General features: G+C 42.0%; 1 protein-coding gene across 5 annotated transcripts in view; it reads left to right on the top strand.

The window, feature by feature from the left end:
• The first annotated feature begins 2,058 nt into the window (after positions 1-2,058).
• ATP13A3 (ATPase 13A3) overlaps positions 2,059-18,215 on the top strand; it is a 92,089-nt gene continuing 75,932 nt past the window's right edge. For 4 of the 5 annotated variants that reach the window (XM_044252025.1, XM_044252027.1, XM_044252028.1 and 1 more), the window contains exons 1-2: positions 2,059-2,195; positions 2,944-2,987. The gene's annotated coding sequence lies outside the window, so the exon portion shown is untranslated. Of the gene's footprint in view, positions 2,196-2,943; positions 2,988-7,171; positions 7,223-18,215 lie in introns of all 5 variants that reach the window. The other variant, XM_044252024.1, reaches the window with a different exon arrangement.

The following is an 18,215-nucleotide window of genomic DNA, read 5'->3' as shown; positions in this document are numbered from 1 at the left end:
GGCCACCAGCCTGTGTGAGAGGGAGAGAAGCACTTGGTATCTAACTGGAGAGGGCAGTCGGAGTGGAGGGCTGGCACCAGAGTTTGGTTTTTAGACGTGAGACCTGAACGTGTTAAAAGGCTGAGGGGAGGGGCACCTGGGTGGCTCAGTGGGTTAAAGCCTCTGCCTTCTCAGCTCAGGTCATGATCCCAGGGTCCTAGGATGGAGCCCCGCATTAGGCTCTCTGCTCAGCAGGGAGCCTGCTTCTCTGCTTACTTGTGATATCTGTCTGTCAAATAAGTTAAGTAAGAATCTTAAAAAAAAAAGAAAAAGAAAAAAGAAAAAAAGGCTGAGGGGAAACAGCCTGGAGCCAAAAAGCCAGGAGGGGGGGGAGGCTTTGAGGGCTCAATCGCACCGAGTTAGCTTCTTAGAATTTGCCACGCTTCCACACCCCCTATCTTCTGTCATCATTTGAACACTGTGAGGCTTCAAAGGTGAGACTGTGCCCAGGGGCTGTGAAGAGAGATGCGCACCTACTAGATGCAGTGTGCTGTCTCCGCCACGTGAGGAATGTGCATGGAAACTGTCCAGCTCCACACAGCTTAAGGGGCCAGAAGCGGCGTGTTCCTGGCTCCCTGTGCCGTGGACTGGGGGCACCTTGCTATCCCAGATGAGGTGTCAGCATATGTCACGGAGCCCGGGTAGTAACCCCAGAGAAGTGTCCCCATGTGCTACCAACCAGAGCCCGAGTGTTTCTTCGCTTCCTGCGAGGTGCCTCTTAAGTGCGGTGGACCAGGGGTCGGGCAGGCGCGCTACCTTCTCTTTCTCACTTTCAAGCAGCTAAGAGTTCTGTTAGCCGCAAGGTATAATAAATAATAATAATAATAATAATAATAATAATAACAACAACAACAACAACAACACCGATGGCGGAGTTTCAAGGGAGCGGGCGCGGCAGGCTGGGGCCAAAAGACTGCCAGAGCACGAGGCTGCAGGGGGCGAGGCGCGCCCCCTGTGCGCGTTGCCGAAGGGACGCCGGGAAAACCAAACGCGCGATTTGTATATCCGGCCGGGGCCCTGCGCCGAGATAAAGCTCCTGCGGAGGGAAGTATTTAATTTGCCTCCCGCGCCATCGGAAGAAACTCCTTTACGCCGGAGGCAGTGGGGTGGGCGCGTGGGAGCTTTCTCCTGCGTAGGCTTCCCAGTCCTCCGCTGGAGGCCAGTGCGCCGAGCTCGTTGTCGAAGGCGAATTACAGTTTTTTGTTTGTTTTTGGATGGGGGGTGGTGGCGCTCTTAAGGAATGAAGGAGACCTGGAGTAGAACCAGGGTCTGGTTTTCTCTCCGTTGTAGCACAAGTTTCCACCTTGACCTTGACTCTGGGCAAGTCTATTCTAGGTCCCTCGCTGGTCCTCAGTTTCCCTGTTCATTAAATGGGGATCTGTACCATGATCTTGTTTTTGCTCGGCCAGGGTGGCAATTTCCACCTCCTCCAGGCCAAAAAATCCCGTCCTCCGCTGGTAACTTCGCCTCCTCAGGACGCAGCCCTTTTGAAACGTCCTCTTCGCCCCTTTCTTCCCTTCGCGCGTCTAGGGGGTCTAAAGGCGAGGTGGGCAGGGCCTACCCAATGGCCCCGCCCATCCCTCTGGCTCCGCCCCACTACGTCCCCTCTGCGCCCCTCCGCGCTCGGCGCTGGGATGAGGCAGCCACGTGACCTCACATCCGGGCGCGGGAGTCCCGAGCTTACCGCGCGCACCCCCGCCCGCCGGCTCTCCCCGCAGCTTGATCTGGGCGCCACGGCGGAGGGGAGGGGGGTTCGCATCGTCGCTGGCGGCTGGAGGCCGTTTCGGAGTGCAGACCGCCCCCCTCCCCTGCCCGCCTACCCCCGTCACCGTCCCTTGTTCTCGCTCTGTCCGGCTTCAAGCCGCCGCCGCCGCGGGCGCCGAGGAGGAGAACGCGGACACCCCTGTGCCCGGCTCAGCCAGGGCCTGGCCGCGGCGCCTCCCTCCCCTCACCCCGAGCTGCAGCGCGCGGCGGCGGCGGCGGCAGCGGCGCCTCGAATCCGAGCGACCCGCGGCCGCCGGCGCCCGCCGAGGGCGATGGGGCTGGGCTGAGGCGAGGCGACGGCGGCGACAGCAGCGGGCCCGGGCCCCGGCCCCCCGCGGTCCCTCAGCTGCTCGGGCCCAGAGGCCGCCGAGGAGACGGTGCAGCGGCGGCGGGTGAGTGGTCGGGCTTTCCCGGGACGCCGGGGCAGGGTGAGCGGGGCGCGGAGTAGGTGGGTGGTGGTGGTGGTGATGGTGGGGGGTTGAAGGAGAAGGGTGTTGTCGGGTACCAGGTGAGCTTCTGCTGGGCTCCTTGGCCCAGAATCCCGCATCACTTCCCGGGGGAGATGAGTGGGATGGGGAGGGGAGCGCTGAGACCGCGGAATGTCTGTCTGGGACAGGTGAGGCGAGAAAAAGGGATACACGTTGTGGGTGTGAAGGCCCGGTTCGGACACGCTGCTTGCGTTGGGACTGGGGAGTAAGGATGGTGGTCCAGCCCTTTTAGAAAGTCTGGCAGATGGGTGGTCGAAGGGCAGGACGCTTGATGTGTTCCGCGGGTGCTGCCTAAAGGCATCTTGAGTTCGTCCTTAACGTCGGAGTAGTAACAGCTTCTTGCCATCACCTCATTTTATGGATGACTAAGTGAGGCCCAGAGAGGAAAAGTGACTTCTTAATTGGTTAAGGCCTCTCACTTTGACTCTGTAAGTGAAGACTAGAAAAACCCCGGGGTTCTCTCCATTACTTGCGTGGTCACTCTCTTTATGGCCTTTAATTCTCCCCTTGCCTTCACAGAGTTAGGTTTGGCAGTGTATCTTTAGCGGGGTTGTGGCTGGGGGAATGGATTGGAGATTGACAATAACTCCATTCGGGGCTTCCCCATTTGGAAAGATTTTGTGACAGGTGTTTATCATTTCCTCTTCCATAGATCTGACAGAATCATCCTTGGATCTTGGTGTCTGGACATAGGAGGTATGAGTCACTCACGTAATTCACTCCTTTTAATTGTCAGTGTCTTAAAGCTGTATTTAGTGGTTATATTAGTCCAAAATGAATGGGTATGGAGTCGTAAACCTAGAAACAGAAACCTATGTTTCCTACTTATGATTCTGAACTGTACAAGTAGAACATTTGTGTATGTAATGACTATTTTAGATCTATGAGTCAGGAAGTTAGAATTTTTTTAAAATCCAAGAAATGCAGGAACGTTAAAGATTATTGCAAAGTGAATACTGTTTTCTAAAGGCTTTGTCGCTAAAGTGAAGGTGTTTTGATTTCCTTATCTTTTAAGGGGTGATTTCATAGTTAAAAGTGGTCTGCCTTTCGTTAGATCTCAGCCTCCTTACCAAGGTACATATATTTTATGGCATTCTTTTCTCGGGAGGTTTGTTGCTTTGCCGAATAGGCTACAGATGCCAAAATAAATCTCTTTGGGTATTCCATTCTGGTTTAGCAACCCTTTTTAAAATGCAGATCAGTTCCTGGAAGTTCCAAATAGTAAGCCTATTATTAATTGTGACGCAACTTTACTTTTGCTACTATCCGTTTGCATTATCCCGTACTAGATCAGGGAGCCTGATACTGTTCAGTGAGATTTTTGAACTTTGTTAGAACAACAAAGCTTGTTTTTGCTCAGGGCATTGGGTAGGAAAAGTGATGACACTGGTTGTCTCAATTTATAAGTAGTATAGCTATAAATGAAAATATGAAGTTGCAATTTATTTTGAAAATACAGTTGACAGGCTTCAATTGGATGCAGTGTTCAAATTATGTAGTGAGAGGGCTGATTTCTTTGTCTTGGTCAATGAGAATACTTTACTTGGGGTATGCTTGGCTATTAAAATTTTAATTTGGTTTGATTTGAGATAAATATAATAAATTCCGGGCGCCTGGGTGGTGCAGTGGGTTAAAGCCTCTGCCTTCGGCTCAGGTCATGATCCCAGGGTCCTGGATCGAGCCCCACATCGGACTCTCTGCTCAGCAGGGAGCCTGTCTTCTCTGGAGCCTGCTTCTCCTCTCTCTGTGCCTGCCTCTCTGCCTACTTGTGATTTCTGTCAAATAAATAAATAAAATCTCTAAAAAAAAATAAATTCTTACATAGGTAGGGAAATAGTTTTATAGTATTTAGAGCAAAGCTTTGTTAAGCCTGAATGTCTGAACATTATCTTCTGATGAGTTCTGTGTGGTTTTGCTTATTAGTTATTAGAGCTAAAATATTTCCATTGGTTTAGTTAGCCCTTAAAGTTGTCTCAGTTAGGTACATCAGTTTTTCACCTGTGCCGTATTCCAAATATGTATTTTGGATAATAATTGTGTGTTGGTAGCTACAACATAATGTAATACAGAAAAAGTACGGACTTGTGAAATCAGACTGGAGTTTGATTTTTGACTTTCTGTAACTAGCTCTTTGACTAGGCTTTGAATTAAACACTTAACATGGATTATCTCATTTAAACTGTATTTTACAGATGAGGAAACTTGAGGTTCAGAGATGTTAAGTTACCCAGAGTCATAGACAGCTAACATGGTAAACCTAGAAACAGAAACAGCTTGTCACATAAAGTAACAGAGCTAGATTCGTGCTGTTTTCAGAGGCCCTTACATTATAAGTTGCTTAACTTCCCTGATTATCATCATCCTCTAATTCTTTTTTTAAATTTAAAAAATTTTTTTATTAACATATATATAATGTATTATTAGCCTCAGGGGTACAGGTCTGTGAATCACCAGGTTTCTAATTCATTTTTATTGAAAACAAATTTTAATACTTACCTCAGAATTTTGAGGATTAGCTGAGAACTTACGTTCTCCCTTTCCCCCTTTTATTCCCTATACTAAATTAAGCTCTGCTTATATAACACGGTGGTCTTGTGAATATGTGAATATGAGGTTTTAAAAATGTGAGTACACTATTCCTAAGATTAATAGCAGTCCTAGGAGATGGGCCATGATCAGTGATACGGGGGCATCCTGTGAAGCTTTGTCTTTATTCTGTATTATTTTTTCCCCAATGGTCCAGGTAATGGTGGAAGTAAGAACTTTATACTTGAATGACAGCATAATGGTTGTAATTACTAAAAATCTGGGAAGACAAATAGAATTTTAAAATGATCTTGATTATTTGGTTTGTCTAATGCTGGATTCTGTCCGCTGGTATATTTGGTAACCTAAGTTAACTATATATGTAGTAAGTGGAAGACATTGTGAATGGAACATAAGTTGAATAGGAGTTAGCAGCTCATCACTTATTAAAGATAACACTCTTAAACCAGTTCATAGTGGTATGGTAAAGGAAGATAGTCTAGTGCTTGACATCTAACATCAGCAGAAGGTTTGTTCCAGTGATGAAATGCATTCTGAATGTGCTGTATAGCTCATCTAGTTAAATCTGCACCCCAGAGATAGCTGATGGGATTTAATCTTTGGTTTTGGGAGATAGTTTATGTGAAATGAAGCTAACTGGATTATGGAGAGAATGAATCGGTAGTCGCTAAAACCATGTTCTAATTATTAACCCATCTAACTAGTCCAGGAAACATGAGAGAGGCAAGGAAATAATTGTTAGAGAGCCTTACTTGAATTTTGTTGACTTCATTTTTTGAGATAGAGAAAGAAAAAAGCATTGGAATTAAAGCACATCTTTTAAGATTTATGTAAAAAAGTAAAAGTTCTGGGTTTATTTAATTGGGGAAAAGTAGGTGTTATCTGTAGGGTAGAATTTCCTAGACTTAATGGTAACTAGTGATTATATAAGCCATGAGTTAAAAAAATTTGTTGGTGGTGGGGTTATGGGCATTGGGGAGGATATGTGATATGGTGAGTGCTGTGAAGTGTGTAAACCTGGCGACTCACAGACTTGTACCCCTGGGGCTAATAATACACTATATGTTTATTAAAAAATAAAAAAGACATTAGTTATTAGTGGAGTGCCTGGGTGGCTCAGTTTGTTAGGTGTCTGACTCTTGATTTTGGTCAGGTTGTGATCTCAGGGTAATGAGATTGAGCCCTGTGTTGGGCCCTCTCTCTAATTAAAAAACAAAACAACCCACCAAAGATTTATATTAGTAAGATTAAAACTAGAGATGATGAAAAAAAAGTAGAGATGATGTGAAATGTCATGAATGAATGGTAATAAAAAATCACTACTTTGTAATCATTAGTTAAAAAACACATTAGTTAGGATGGGGAAGATGGAATGAAGGAAAGGAAAAGTTGATCAGATAGTCAAATGTCTGAGAACGAGGAAAGTTGAGGGTGTGGATTGCTGAAGAATTTCCGTGGGACAGTTCTCTCTCGAGTTCTCTCTAGAGAGAACTGTCCCAACATAGGATCTGGTAACACCTTAGACAGAAAGGCTCATAATGGGGCCTTTGTTAGGTCTGACTAGTAAAACATTAACTCAAATAGCAAACTACAAGACTGCCAAATTAAAAAAAGGAGTCTACCACAGGGCATCTCCCCAGTGGAAGAGGCCATATAGATCTTTGGAAACAGAGCTCCACAGAGACCTGTTTCTTTGAGGGTATAGATGAAGATGCATGTTTTACCTCTTCCTGTCACCCAAGACCACTAATACTAGTATGAACTGAGAATCCAATAAGAAGTACTCCCCTGTCTATTTATGTATGTGTATGAATTAAGTGAGTTGTAATCAGTCTCTTAATTGAAATTCCTCTTTTTGCTGACCCTCATGCTTTTAAATGATCTATTGATACTCAGGTAAGAAAATGAATTTCTGAGAAAAGTGAGTTAACTATGTAGAATTTACTGATTACATGATGTGGAACTTGATGATGTATGTAGATTTTCTCAGAAGCTTTAAATAAAAATATTAGAGGATGCCTGTGTGGCTCAGTTGGTGGTGCATGCAACTTTTGGTCTTGGGGTTCTAAGTTTGAGCTCCACGTTGGGTGTAGAGATTACTTAAAATCTCGAAAAAAATAAAAATATTTGTATCTGTTTTGAGGTGGGTGGTATGAAAGTTCTACCTCTGATAGAAAGCTAGATTAATTGACTCCTCTATTTTATTTGGTTTTTACCTGTTTTCTTCACAAGGAATTTGTGAGTTGGATATTGAAATAATGAAGTGTGAGATTGAAAAACAAATATGGTGAATCGTCACAGATAGGTGATAGACTAGTCTCTTCTTTTTACAGAAAAGGAAATGTGTGGAGAATAAGTGATAGCGTGCCAGTAAAGGACCTGGGGTAAGACCGTGTTTGTCGGTAGGTTATTCTTTCCACTCTTGGCTTGGTTTTGTACTCTGGTAATGGCTTATCTCACTACTCAACTGTTGTTTTGTTTTGTTTTCCCCTACTGAGAACCAGTGTTAAGGATTGCTTTTGATTACGTGGCAGCTTTTTTTTTTTTTTTAAGATTTTATTTATTAGAGAGCACGAACAGGGGGAGGGACAGAGGGAGAGGGAGAAGCAGCAGGGATCCTGATTTGGAGCTCTGTGCCAGGACCCAAAATCATGACATGAGCTGAAGGTAGACACTTAACTGACTGAGCCAACCAGGTGCCCCACATGACAGACTTTTACTACATTTTTATTTTATTTTAAAATAAATCATGGAATAGTTCCCACATGTATCTAGTGTGCCTTCTTCTTTTTAAAAAGATTTTTTTATTAATTTGAGAGAGAGAGTGTTTGGGAGAGAGAGCTTGAAGGGGGGGGTGGGGAGAAGCAGACTCCTTGCCAAGCAGGGAGCCCGATGTGAGGCTCGATCCTTGGACTAGGGAACCAAGACTGGAGCCAAAGGCATATGTTAATCAGCTGAGCCATCCTTGCGCCCCAAGCATGCCTTCTAACAGCGTCCCTGTTGCTCTGCTTTTTCCCATTTGTGAAATAGGATGAATAATGCATTAGTTACTAACTTACTTTGATATACAAGACACATGTTTGGGTTCTTAATTCTTTGTAATTTAAAGAGCTGGGTAAAGTGAAGTCATACCTTATATGTGGGGGCTATGGGCCTAAATTCTCATTTAAGGTAGAAATCCTGTATAGGCAAAATTACTGTTGAAAAGGTCTTTTAGGAAGATACGTTAGAAAACTGGTTCTTTTTTTTTTTTTTTAAGATTTTATTTATTTATTTGTCAGAGAGAGAGAGGAGCGAGAGTGAGCACAAGTAGCCAGAGAGGCAGGCAGAGGCAGAGAGAGAAGCAGGCTCCCTGCCGAGCAAGGAGCCCGATGTGGGACTCAATCCCAGGACGCTGGGATCATGACCTGAGCCAAAGGCAGCTGCTTAACCAACTGAGCCACCCAGGCGTCCGTAGAAAACTGGTTCTTAACTGACATACTGTTTTTCAATTCCAACAGCCTGTTTTCCCTCCAGTTTTTAAAATAGGTTACTTTTTTGGTGAGGGGGATCATAATTAGCTATGCAAGATACCTTTTGACAAGTGAATGGGACTTAGACTGGCTGAGGAGCAGCAAATTTATAGTCTTCATTGCATGTTCACTCTGGGACAAGGATGTAAAGGCAAGCATCCTGCCATCATTTAAAGTATTCTCTTGTTTTTCTTTTTTTCGTGTAGCACAGATAATTGAATGGGAGTAGTTAAGTGCATATATGGTAAGAGTCCACAATATGAATAATGGAGAAAGAAATTAGGTATCTGTGAAAATCTATTATCTCCCCAGGGTTATACTGGGTATTTTACACCATACAAAGAACCTAGCATAATTAAAAGGCTAGGTAATAAAATAGGGGAGTATTGGGGGACCATTTGTACTTTGTGTAATTCTGGATTGATACTAAGCTATATTCAGTGTTAACATCTTCCTTACTGCTAGTAAAATCTGCATTATTTTAAAAGAAGTATAGGAACACTTGGCTGGCTCAGTTGCTAGAGCATGAGACTTGATGTTGGGGTTGTAAGTTTGAGCCCCACCTTGGGTGCAGAGTTTACTTGAAAGTAAATGATAGAGAGATAGAACTGTATAAGTTGTTCATGTTTTTCATGAAATTTAAAGTACCTGAATCTTAACATTATTTTTGGAAAAGCATAGTAAAAAACACCAGTTTAAAAAAAAAAAAAATGTAGGGGCACCTGGATGGCTCAGTGGCTTAAGCCTCTGCCTTCGGCTCAGGTCATGATCTCAGTCCTGGGATTGAGCCCCGCATCGGGCTCTCTGCTCAGCAAGGAGCCTGCTTCCCGCTCTCTCTCTGCTTACTTGTGATCTCTCTCTGTGTGTCAATTAAATAAATAAAAATCTTTAAAAAATTAAAACTAAATGTAATAGTGGCTAAAGATGTCTGGGGAATTGGCATGGTATAGTGGTTAAAATGTGGGCTTCAGAGCCATGTACAAGTGACTTGAGTTCCAGCCTCTGTAGTCGGGTTCCAGTTACTTAACCTTTTTTAGTTTCTTCATTTGACAAATGGTGGGAATGAAAGCTACCTTAGAGAATTGTGAGGATAAGAGGCTCAGTAAATGGTCATGTACTATTATTGATTTAATAACATTTAATGTATTCAGAACAAGTATTGTGTGTGTGTGTGAGAGAGAGAGAGAGAGATAAGAATGTGTGGGGGTGGGATTGAGAATTGCTGCCTATTTTATTTTAACTAGAGCAGCAGGCAGTAATGACATAGTGTTGTATTCAGGCTTTTCATGGAAAGATACCATGATTTTGCATCTTTGGGAACAGCATCCTAAAAGGCTCAAGCTGTTAACCTCATGTATCTCTAATGTACATTTTATGTGTGTTTTTGTCTTTCCCTTTCTGTCTCTGGGTGTATCATTTCCCCCCATCCTCTGTGTTAGTGTTACTGATTCTGTCTCTTCCTGGTCACATTATAAAATGTAAAAATATGTTAAATTAGGTTTATTTAATAGACTTTCATGTGCCTTATTTAAAAATAATGGTTAATAAAAATAAATAAAAATAAAACAATAGAAAATACTTGTTAGGGCGCCTGGGTGGCTCAGCGGGTTGAGCCGCTGCCTTCAGCTCAGGTCATGATCTCAGGGTCCTGGGATCAAGTCCCGCATCGGGCTCTCTGCTCAGCAGGGAGCCTGCTTCCTCCTCTCTCTCTCTGCCTGCCTCTCTGCCTACTTGTGATCTCTCTCTGTCAAATAAATAAATAAAATCTTTAAAAAAAAAAAAAAAGAAAATACTTGTTAGTGAAATGTGTCTACATCTTTTCTTTAAAAGGAATATTTGAAATTTTATTTTACTTCTCTGGCCTTTGGATTGATTGCTTTAAATTTGGGTCACCGGTTCTTCAAAAAGACCAAAGATGTTTCGTCCAGCTTTAGATTATGCCTTAACTTCTTCCTCTTCTTTTTTTTTTTTTTTTTTTTTAAGATTTTATTTACTTGAGAGAGTGAGAGAGAGAGTGTGCACATATGCATGAGTGAGTGTGCATACAAAGGGAGAGGGAGAAGCAGACTCCTTGCTGAGCAGAGAGCCTGATTGGACTAATGTGGGGCTCCATCCTGTAACTCTGGGATCATGACCTGGGCCTGAGGCAGAGTCTTATCTTAACTGAGCCCATGTGCCCCAGCGCCTTAACTTCTTAAGCCATCGGTTTTCTAAGCTCATTTGTAATTTAGTTTTGGCTTTGATTTCCTCAAGTTTCTCTTAAATTTTTTTGCCTTACTGTTTCACCAAGCATAAGAGATGGAATCCTTATTTAATGTCAGTTGTAATAATCTGATTCAGTTTGCTAAGTTAAATGTAAGGTACTGCAGGCAAGTAGCCTAATTTTGTCTGGAGCACTTAAATATTTGAAAGAATAGGGGCACCTGGGTGGCTCATTCGGTTAAGCGTCTGCCTTCAGCTCAGGTCATGTTCCCAGGGTCCTGGGATCAAACCCTGCATCAGACTCACTGCTCATCGAGGATTCTGCTTCTTCCTCTGCCCTACCCGCACTGTCCCCCCACCCAGCTCGTGTGCACGCAAAAATAAATAAAATCTTTTAACCCAACAAATTCTGTTAAAATGGATTTTTATTTCATGGATCTTTTTGATACGAAAATAGGTTTTTTAGAGTTACTACCACTGCCTTAGAGTTCATTGATGAATAAGTTTTAACTAACCCACAGTTGTTTTCTGTTCAGTTTTTGGTGAGAAGAACAAAGTGCTTAATTTAGTTAGGTTTAGAAGCATCTTAATGTGTTCCACCCCCACACCCCAAATCCTTTCTTACCTCCAATGCAGCCTATGGTGAATGGCCTTTCTTCATGTTCCCTTAAAACTTGTGGCAATCATCAGTTATTGTGGTACATAAGAATTGTGATTTTTATAGGCAGGTAGGAAGGAAGGAAGCAAGCCTGGTTAGGTCCTCTTGGTTATGCCTTCAGGATTGCGTTGGCAAATTTAACTATTCGGTATTTTTTTTTTCCTGTATGTGCCAAGCACAGGGCTAGATGTTGGCTATATGTTGATGAATGAGTTCTGGCATCTTGAAGGTCAACAGTCTAGCAGGTGAACACAGTGCTGCTGCACTGTACAAGTCCTGAAGACACCATTCATACTGTATTTGGAATATGGCCCCATTGGTATGGACTTTGGTCTTTTTCAGTTGAAAAAAATTCAGAATCTCCATCACATGCAAGTTAATCCATATCTTTATCATATCTTTATTATATCAGGCAATCTGATCCTGTCCCATGTTTTTAGCTCCCATTTCTAGCTGTTTGCTAGAGACTACCCTGTGTTCTAGGGGGTTTAACTTGTATTCATGACATTTTCTAGGATTTCTCACCTTAGTACTTTTTTTTTTTTTTTAAAGTTTTAATTTTAATTCCAGTTAAGGAGTGCTTGGGTGGCTCAGTAGGTTGAGGCTCTGCCTTAGGCTCAGGTCATGATCTCAGGATCTTGGGATCAAGCCCTGCATCGGGCTCCCTGCTCCCCTCTCTCTTTGTGTGCCTTTCTGCCTACTTGTGATCTCTCCCTCTGTCAAATAAATAAAAATCCTGAAAAAAAAATTCAGGTGTACGGTACAGTGATTCAATGAATCCATATATCATTTGGTGTTCCTCATGGCAGATATACTCTTTCATGCCCATCAGCTGTTAAACTCATCCCCCTGCCCCCACCTCTCACCTCACTGCTTCTGCCTATGGTAATTCCTCTGCTTGGATTCCATGCCTCTGTTATTTCCCCTCTTTTTAGTGCCTCTTTGTCGATGAATTTCCCACCTTTCAGGTCTTAGGTCAAGGGATATAGGTCAAGGGATATAATCTCCAGCATTTAGCATAGTATTTGGCACATGTAGATAGTTTTTTTTTTTAAGGTTTTATTTATTTAAGAGAGAGAGAGAGAGTGTAGGCATATGTGCACACGAACTGGGGGGAGGGGTAGAGGGAGAGGGAGAAGCAGGCTCCCCGCTGAGCAGGGAACCCAACATGGGGCTGGATCTCAGGGCCCTGAAATCATGACCTGAGCTAAAGGCTGGTGCTTAACAGAGTGAGCCACCCAGGCTCCCCAGAGAGTGACTTCGTACAACATGGCTTTCTATGAAATCAGAAACAGTGATAAGCCATCATAATTTTTGCTAAATGTTAGCTTAGTATTTACAGATTTATTCTGAATTGTTAGGACACTTGGGCAACATTGGCTTTTTTCCTAAATCAAGTAATGGTGTAGGTTTATTTCAAGATACTGCCTGGCTAGGATAAAGGCACTGTTTTAAGTTCATTGGAGAACATGTTAGTGAGACTTCTCTGTCCAAATAGTGAGAAGTTGGTCATATATGGTCTCTCAGATGAACAAAGCTTTTCATTCCGAAAATGGGTGGCCCAGAGGATGGCAGTAGCACTCGTTCTAGCTCTGTTTTCTGCCTGTAGTGCCCGTCGCTGCTGCTGTGCAGGAGTGGATGTAGTGGAGAGTGAGAACACTGAGGGAAGCACAGTCAGGACTACTCCGAGACTTTTATATGGGGGGGATGGTAGAACTATGATGCCCACTCTCTGCACCTCCTCCCTAGTTCTTTTGTTTTGTTATTTGGAGATTTATCTTCTGTTTCTCAGCTTTGAGAAGTTATAACTTATTTATGTATTAATTTCTGAGCAGAATGACTGTTGAAGAAGGAGTTGATACTGAAGAACATAGCGTTGTAGATGGAGGTTTTGTGTCCGGTTACATGAAGTCACCAAGGAACCTAGGAGAGGGTATTGGGAGAGTTGGAAAAGGGCATTGGGATGAGTGTGGAGCATGCCAAAGACAATATGTACTTGTTGTGAAATTTAACCCAGAAAGCCAACTATCTTTTCTTCACACCCCTTGTTTTGCTCTGTTTCTTCATTCATTCTTCATTGCTTGGTACTGGCCTGGTTTTCAGCCTTTAAGGTTTTTAGTCTGTAAGTCCAGCATTGTGAGACAAATGTTCTGATTCTTACAAGGAGAGACAAAGATGGGAGCTATCCTCTGCTGGAAGGTAGAAAGGACAGTCAAAGCATTATGGAGAACAAACTTCACCAGGGTATGGAAGGACTTGTAAGAGCTTTGCAGCCACACTGTTAGGGAAGGGCATTCTTGGCAGAAGGAACAATGTATGTAAAGGAATGGAGTCAGGAAACAGTAGCCCTTAGAGGTATTAGAAATGTGTTGTATATAGATGGAATGCAAGGTTTGTAAGAGGTGAATAATAAACATTGGTGAAAGGCAGGTGGTGGTGACAACTCGGCAGGGCCACATTCTGGAGAGTATTACATGTCTGTTTAGTTGTAACTTTGTCCTTGGAGCGCAGTTTGGCCTCTCACTCTCCTACTTTACTTCTCTGTGGTAGGGAAGCACATAGTATTGTGCATTGTCAGAGTTTACAGTGTTTTTTTTTTTTTTTTTTTAAAGATTTTATTTATTTATTTAAGGGGGTGTGGGAGAAAGAGCATGAGCAGGGGAGAGAAGTGGAGGGAGAGGGCGAAGCAAACTCCCTACTGAGCAGAAAGCCCCGATTAGAACTCAATCAGGACCTGGAAATCACAACCTGAGCTGAAGTCAGATGCTCAACTGACTGAGCCATGCAGGTGCCCTAGACTTTTAAGTGTCTTGCTAGTAAGAGGATTGTTCAGGTTTGCTTAATCCAGTATATTTCTTCAATTTATATGAGCCAGGGATGTTTTTTCAAATTTTTATTTTGGAGGGACTCTTGCCAGTTTGGGAAATGCTGCTGCAGACAATGGGAAGCTACTGAAATTTCAAGCGGAGAAATGATCATGTCTGGATTATATGTTGATATGAATGAGGGAGACTAGAGAGGGCATCAGGACCTGAGTTGGGGCAGTGCCAGTGGAGCTAGGCATGGGGGGGGGTGGGTGTGAGAAAGGTAGATATGATGGCAGGTACCTCCTTGTGGGGTAGGAAGGAGTCTGGGATGACTTCCAAAATCCTGGCATGGAATTTTAGCAAATCATATTCATTTAAGGAGTAGAGGGAATGGTTTGTGGTGGGGGGTGGGTTTGGAAGAAAGATAAAATGAATCTGTTGAATTTTATTGTATGTAAACATGTTCGGTTGATGTTTATATCTGTGGGTCTGGAGCTCGAGAGATTAGTGCTGAAAACACTGATTGTCAGCTCTTGGCAGTTTTCACCGTAGATGGGTCAATGGAGCCCCTCTTGGCCCTTTGTGTTGTTATATAGAGAGAAGGCCAGAGAATATTAATAATTAAGTACTGGGCAGAGGATGTGGAGGCTTGGAGAATATTAATAATAAAGAAGTGGGCAGAGGAAGTAGAAACTTGGTTACCTGGCTGCCTGCCTTATCTTATGATCCAGGCTATTGTAGTATGAAGTATAATTTAGCAGAATTGTGGGAGGTGAAAGGTCATTTGTGGGCCATCTTGGGAACCTAGTCAGTATTTCAACTACATTTGACTATCAAATGAATTTTTGAAAAATAGACCCTTGAAAGATGGGTCTGCATGTTAATTCCTTAATTTGTTGGTAAGGCATTTTGATATAAAGTCACCTCGTGCTTGACTTTGTGGGAAAGTAAAAAATGCTAATTTTGATTAAATGAAGATTTTTTCCCCTGTTTTTAAAAGGGGATATTGATTGAAAACAGGTAAGTAAAGTAGAAAAGCCCTGTAAAAGTGTTTTGTAAACTAAAAACCGCTGTATGAATGTCAGTTACTTTTGTTACGTTTGGTATAATACCCAAATACATTGATTTTTTTTTTTTTTTAAATCCTGGATAGTTGATTACAGAAGGACCATAGGAAATGAGAGAGAAAGTTTAGATTTCTGTGATGATTGTACCATGAGTAGGGCCATTATCCTCTTCAACAGTGATTTAAAGTGTGTTTTTGAAATACTTGTTGAATGCAGAGGTTAAGGGCTTTGCACTGCCTTTATAAGCTGAGTCAGCATGGGTAGGTTTCAACTGGGGAAAAGGAATAGAGTGAAAAACGATAAATTCACATAATTTTAAAAAGGTGATTGAAGTGCCTGTAAATTAAAATTGTAAATTAGCAGGATTGTACTTTTTGTACAGAAGAACTTCCTAGTGATTTTGTGCTTCCTTTGTGTTCAGGTTTAGGCCTTCATCATGTCTGGAAGAATAAAATGTGAACCACAGTGTAGTACAGATGACAAGTAAAACTAATTTTGCTTTCTTTCCAACACAATACAGTAATCCTGAAGTGAATCTTGCTGAGTCAATAAAGAAAAAATATTTTGGGTTTTGCTGTTAATAAGAAAAATGAAAATCTCTGGATTCTGGGTGTACCTTCTTAACATACTTCTTAGGACTTAGAATATAATTTTCTATAGGGTTTTCTTCCCGCTTTTTTGCCCCCCCTTTTGACTCTTCCCTACCCACCCCCACCCCTTCTCCTCCAAGCCGTTCCTCTGCACTTTGCTGCTCTGATTGGGTACCTATTTGTGTACACTATTATTTTTGTTTCAGAATGCAGCTGCAGTGTAATCTTTTTCAATACCTTTAATCAACAATTTCAACTCAGCACTGTACTACCAACAATGTACTTTGCTCAGCTGAAATGACACAGTACTGTGAAAAGTTGAGACTAACTTGAAGCAGTGCATGCAGTGACCACTGCATAATGATGGTCATCTGCCAATAGCAACTATAAGGTTTTATATAAACTATATCCTGGCTTCTGTGCAATTATGTGGATAATATGAGTCTTAGAATTGATGAATGTTGACATTTTATTTATTATTGTTTTTTAAAGTGAGCTCTACCACCCAGTGTGGGGCTTGAACACAAGACTCCAAGATCAAGAGCTGTATACTCTAAGCATGCTCTGTTGATTGAGCCAGCCAGGTACCTGCCCCTGAATGTTTGAATTTTAATTTTACTATTATTATTATTTTTTAATTTAAATTCATTTTAGGCAGTACATCATTAGTTTTTGATGTAGTGTTTAGTGATTCATTAGTTGGGTATAACACCTAGTGTTATATTATATGACATTTTGTCACATTATGTGCCCTCCTTAATGCCTATCAACCGGTTATCCCATCCCCCCCAGATTTTAATTTTAAATTGCTGATTGAAATGTCCAACAAGTTATTAGGGATTTGGATTTACATTTTAGGGACGCCTGGGTGGCTCGGTTGGTTGGGCTGCTGCCTTCGGCTAAGGTTGTGATCCCTGAGTCCTGGGATCGAGTCCCACATCAGGCTCCTTACTCAGCAGGGAGCCTGCTTCCCTCTCTGCCTCTGCCTGCCACTCTGCCTGCTTGTGCTCTCTCTTGCTCACTCTCTCTGACAAATAAACAAATAAATAAAATCTTCAAAAAAGGTAAAAAAAAAACAGTATTACATTTAGAAGAAATAATCACTAATTGGCATTACAGTGGAAGAAACATTAATTAATACATTGCTTAACAGAAATGCTTGTTTTCTAAATTTAAAAGTGTAGCTTTTATTTGGGCAGTTAAGCTCACTTACCAATTTAGGTTGTTTATACAGGCTGTTATTAGAACTCTAGATTTGTCAATTCCTTACTGTATTAAGTGCCAAACACTTTCTTTAGTGCTTGCTTTAAAACTTGTTTCAGTTAGGTGTTTCTGCATGTAAGTACCCCTCTTACCCTCAAAGCACAAAACTCATGTACTCTATTTCATGAGTTTGAAGAAACAGTTAATGAATGGTAACATGTTTATATATGTACATGTGACATGGATTTTTAATTGGGATTGTTGGATCAAAGTGTTGGAGAATTAAATTCTAATATACTGTTGGTTTTCCAAAAATGTAGAACAGATTCACTTTTTTTTTCCCCTTTCCTTTTCTTATGGAGGGAGCAGTGGGGGAGAGGGAGAGAATCTTAATGAGCAGGCTCCACACCCAGCACAGAGTCTAACGTAGGGTTCAGTATCACGATCTGAGATTATAACTTCAGCCTAAATCGAAAGTTGGACACTTAACCAACTAAACCACCCATATGCCCCCAGATTCACTTGTAACAGTGAATAAGGGTGCTCTTCTCCACCCCCAGTTTAATGAGCAAGTAGTCATTTTACCACATAATTTTATACTTCACTTCATCTTGTTCTCAGATAGGTTCATGTGCTCTTTGTTACTGTTCTCCCTCCCTTGCTTCACAACATTATGAAATCCCTAAATTCTAGTTTTAGACAACTGTGAACTTGGGAGTAATCTTTGTAAAGGCAATAATAACATACCTGCCTTCTCTCCTTTCTACCACCGTTATCATTTGTTTTGTGTTTGTGTCTTATTTTTCCATTGAGACACATGAAACAGAGGCTGTATTATTTAGCCAACCGCTGCTTTCCCAGATTAGTACCTCCAATCATACTAAACAACAACAACAAATCTTACAACTTCTCATAATCACTTTTGATCCACAGCTTTTCTGTTAAGGCTACTGAAAACTGTCAGCCCTTTTCCATACCAATGTTGGAACATCACCTAGTGGTGAAAGAGTATAACAACAAGATGCATACAGAACCAATACTTACTGTAGGTCAAAACTTTCATAGTTGGAATGAATCATACAGCCTATTACAACTGCCTCATTTCAGTGCAGAGGAAATTGAAACCATGACAGGTGAAGGAACTTGCAAAATAGTTCATGTTGAATTGTCTTAAAAACAAGTTAAACCTTGACTTTTGAGTTGTGTGCTCTTTCTCTCTCCCCGCCCCCCCCCCTTTTTTTGTATTTTGGGGTAAAATTGTTTATCTCCTACAGTTCCTAATATAATAACGAATATGGCATATATATACTTAGTTAACGCTTGTAGGTGGATTAATTT

Source organism: Neovison vison, chromosome 6 (genome assembly GCF_020171115.1).
Source record: "Neovison vison isolate M4711 chromosome 6, ASM_NN_V1, whole genome shotgun sequence".
NCBI classification, from domain to species: Eukaryota; Metazoa; Chordata; class Mammalia; order Carnivora; family Mustelidae; genus Neogale; species Neogale vison.
This window is presented reverse-complemented; position numbering and strand designations above follow the sequence as displayed.